General features: G+C 38.6%; 1 pseudogene; it reads right to left on the bottom strand.

Annotated features, from left to right (window-relative positions):
• Positions 1–3,795: 3,795 nt before the first annotated feature.
• Positions 3,796–4,333, bottom strand: LOC130038890 (40S ribosomal protein S25-like; annotated as a pseudogene).
• Between the last annotated feature and the right edge of the window lie 286 nt (positions 4,334–4,619).

Below are 4,619 nucleotides of genomic sequence, written 5' to 3'. Positions count from 1 at the left end.
AGCAAAGACATTCATTCATAAGACTTTGATTCTGACAATAATTTTATTGCGTGGTCTTGATATTTTAAACTATATTCCTATTCAAATATAAGTGGTATAGGAAATGAATTTTACCCTTTATCTCTTCTTTGAACTTCTTCCCCGACTAAGGTCTCAAATAGCATGGAAGCACATTATGTCAACTATAAAGTAGAGAGGAGATAGAGTTGTAGGCCACGTCCTACTCTATCATATTTTCCATTATGCATTTATTTTTCCTCCTGGAATACAGACATTAATATGAGACAAACCCAGGACTATAACAATAAAGATGTTCCCAATTCAGTTTGTGGAACAATTTGAACTTATATTGTTTAAGCACTTTTTTCCCTTTCTGATTGAAAGAAACACAAGTTTTCTCTTTTTAATAATTTTGTATAATTAAACTTCAGGCTTTTAAATGTGATGCATACTAATAAATTCTCTATGGAATCGTTTAGAAGTAAAGCACAGCTGTTCAATTCATGAATTTATTTTGCAGTGTCTTCGTAGAATATTTTTATCAAAAAAGAATGTTATTTCTTAAAAGGCTCAAATGACCTTCCATATTTTCTTATCTCTTGTTTCTTATTTTTGGCCCAACTCTTGATGGAAAGCACGTGTTAGCCTTACTGCATTATACTTATGTCAGTTCATTTATTTCTGTGATCTGTGTACCTGTGACTAAGATTTTCATTTTAAAATAGCTCCTTTCTGTAACAAATAGTATACCTACAGCAGAAGCCCTTAAATTCAGTGAAGCTGATTAGAATTTTATTTAAGTGTATGGCTCTGGTTATTTTATTTTTTTTTCTTATTCGTTTGATTTGTTTTTGGCAATAAGCAGCTGTGCTCATGACTTATTCCTGGCTCTGTCTGTTCTCAGGGATCACTACTGTCAGTGCTGGGGGGAACAATATGTCGCACCAGAGATTAAACCAGGGCGTATTTTGTAAAAGGCAAGTGTCTTAACTCTTTAATAAGCACTTTTTTAAGTGCTTTCTCTCTGACCCCCCCCCCTATTTTTTTAACTTCAGTATATTACAGGTCAAATTATAATCTGGATTCATTAAATATTTAACAAGATAATTTTAAAAGGTGGCTAATAATAGGAAAAGTGTGAATGAAAGTATATTATGTTTATTATGAATCCACAGGATATATTTCCCAATCATTATTGAATATTTGATTAACTAAACTAGGCCATATTGACAATAAAATGACCTTTAAAAATAGAGGGATAAGAGTGAGAGTACAGTGAGTAGGGCATTTGCCTTGCATAAAGCTGACTCAGATTTGATCCCTACCAACCCATATGGCCAAGGGTCATCCCTGATTGCAGAACTGGGAGTAAGTCCCAAGCACAGCTAAGGTTGGTCCCCAAACCAAAATAATTATAGACTACAATCTTCTGGGATGCATCAAACAATATTGGGTTAAGCTGAAATATTAAAGGTTTTCAAATTTCACTTAGACAACCTTAACCTGCCCATTCACCTCATTTTCCATCAAATCTTCTTTCTTACCACTTTCAAGACTGAGCCCTAGCACTGACTTGTGAGAGGATATAGGAAAAGAAAATTGTGGGTGAGAGAAAATGAAGGAAATAAAAATAAGTGGACTGCCAGTATGCTTTTAAATAGGGCCATTATCTGTTCTTCAGGATTGTCTATGTATTCTGAATGAACTTACCTTGGCAGCCCCATTTGGGATCATAACTAAAAATTGTCTTGGAAAAATTTAGGGCATCCAAAGAAGTCCTAATAAGACAGTATTCTTCTTTATCACTTTTCCAAATTCATCTCTCTCTTCTTCTATTTTATCAGTCTTGGTCATTGAGGACATCTGACCAAGATGTATGGAAATAATTCCAGATTTGCTCATAAATCTCAGGAGTCTTGGAGATTTTAAAATAATGAAAACAATGGCTCATTATTTTATTGATTTATTTGGGAGTCTCGCCAGTCGTGGTCAGGGGTGTGGGAATTATGTGAATTACTCCATTTGGTATCTGGCCAGCCAGGCCAGAGAGTTCAGTGCATGGGACTGTGATGCAGTGCTGCCCCGCCCTGTGGTGCTGGTACCACAATAGCAACCCCAGAAATGCTCAAAGGGATATGCAGTTTTGGATTTTCATCTCAGACACTGAGATATCACTTCATAACTGCAATCAATGTGTTTATAAGTTCTGGAATATATATAACACTGTAGCACTGCACTATCCTCCCATTGTTCATCGATTTGCTGGAGCAGGTACCAGTAACATCTCCATTCATCCCTCTTGCGTGCACCTGTAGCCCAGTGGTGTCTGCTCCCTCCAGGAACATGAAGTGAAACTTGTTACTGTTTTTGGCATATCGAATATGCCACAGGTAGCTTGCCAGGCTCTGCTGTGTAAGTGGGATACTCTCAGAAGCTTGTCAGGCTCTCTGAGAGGGACGGAGGAATCAAACCTGGGTCAGCTGCATGCAAGGCAAACACCCTACCCACTGTGCTATTGCTCCAGCTGGAATATATATATATGTATATATATATATGTATAAGAATATATTTCTTGCTAACTCAAATCATGCTCACTCTTCAGAAAGCAATGCACAAAGTGTATTTCTTGCCATATTCTGGGGAATTTTTTGATATTTTATTTCTTATTGAGATTTTGTAGTTTTCAATGCTATTAATAATAGCTTTTCATGCACATATTTCCAATGCTGCACCCATTATGTGTACCTCCCCCCTCTCCCAAGAACCTCAAAACCCTCTTTCCACACCCCCCTCCCAAATTGCATGGATAAGAGAGATTATTCTTTTTGTATATGAGACTTTAAAATGACAGTTTTGGAATTAAGAATTAGGAAAAGAAATTTCAAAGTATAAATCAAAATGTCCATTCTTCAGGTTGAAGATATAGAACAGGGTTAAGACACTTGTCTTGCACACAGCAAACCCTGGTTTAATTCCCAGCACTGCATATGTTCTTCCAAGTGAAGCCTGGAGTAAAGAGTAGTCACTGAGCACAGCCAGGTGTGGTAAAACAACACACACACACACACAAATCATGCTCAGTCTTCAGAAAGCAATGCACAAAGTGTGAACATCCAAAATTCAAGAAATAGAAAGATATTTAGACAGAGTTCATACTTTGGGACCAGGGATGTGATTCTTGTACATGCACAGGCTGCTATATGGGAGATCCTGGGTTTAATTTCTAGCACTATAGGGACAAAATGAGTTTATACCTTTGTCTGCTGAAGAGACTAATTTATTTTAAATTAAAGATTTAAACAGTTCAATTAGAAATGAAAAGAAAACAACTCAAGGGGTGGAGCACATGTCTAGCATGTGCAAGATCTGAGCTCAGTTCCCAGCATGATGTGGTTCTCAGCATTGCTAGATGTGGTCTTGTGCCCCTCCCCACCGCCCCCAACATAGCTCAGAGGTCCTCTGTATTTTAAAAATCTCTGTTACTTACATAGAAGTAATTTAAATTTAGATCAAAACAAAATCCTTACCATTTGTACTCTTTCTTGACCTTTTAAGTTTTTGTTTGTTGGGGCAGTCAATACCTGGCTGAGCTCAGGGCTACAAGGCTGACTCTGCTCAGGGATCACTTGTAATGGGACTTGGAGAAATACATGCGGTGCCCGGGTTGGCCACAGGTAAGGCAAGCACCTACCTGCTGTACTCTCCAGCTCCATCTCTTCAGTCTTTTGTTTCTCTCTTTTTTTTTTTTGGACTTAATGAAGGTTTTATTTTTCAAAATGTACAGTTGGGACCTGCTCACACATCTTCTCCTGCAGCTGGAACATCCCCACCCTTGGTGTTTCTGGTGTAAATTACTTGAGCTCTGTGCTTTAAAACCAGATTAAAAGGTAAAGGTAAAGGCCCTCCTGTTGATCGTCGATTTGCTCGAGCGGGCCCAGTAACGTCTCCATTGGAGACTTTGTTGTTACTGTGTTTGGCATATCGAATACACTAAAACCAGCTCAATAAGTCCTTTACTAAAGAGCTCCTGAAGGGCAGCTCTGGCTAAGGACCCCCGAATATTCAGCCTCTCAAGACACAATAGCAGGGCTGATAAGCTTATAGTTGGGGACTTCCTTGCAGAACTTGTCATAGGTGGCTTTGTCAAACAAGACGAGGTTATTGAGCTTGTACCGAACTTTGCCTTTGGACCACTTCTTCTTTTTCGCCTTGCCTCCAGATTTGTTCACGGGGTCTTTGTCTTTCTTGGCCGACTTTCCGGCATCTTTCTTTTTCTTACCGTCTTTGGGAGGCATAGCGAAGCTCAGAGGGCAGCAGCCTGCACCGCAACCGCACTAAGGTGTCAGACAAAAAAGCTGTTTCTCTTGTTCTTGAAGGTCCCTGAAAAGTAACATTGCATATCCAACCTTAGAAGTACCAATAAGAGGCAATTAAAGGATAGATACTAACAATTTTCTAATTTTCAAAAACTTTCTTTCATTTAGACAAGGTCATTTACAAAGTTGTTCAGGCATACTGGTGTTCCAACACCCACCCCATAAATATCAACTTCTACCAATTTCCCCAGGTTTCCTTCCACACTCCCAGCCTGCCTTCTCAACAAGCACTAATAACTAAAA

Source organism: Sorex fumeus, unplaced genomic scaffold, assembly GCF_029834395.1.
Source record: "Sorex fumeus unplaced genomic scaffold, SorFum_2.1 ptg000081l, whole genome shotgun sequence".
Lineage (NCBI taxonomy): Eukaryota > Metazoa > Chordata > Mammalia > Eulipotyphla > Soricidae > Sorex > Sorex fumeus.
The sequence above is the reverse complement of the archived record's forward strand: the minus strand, read 5'-3'. Positions and strand labels throughout refer to the sequence as shown.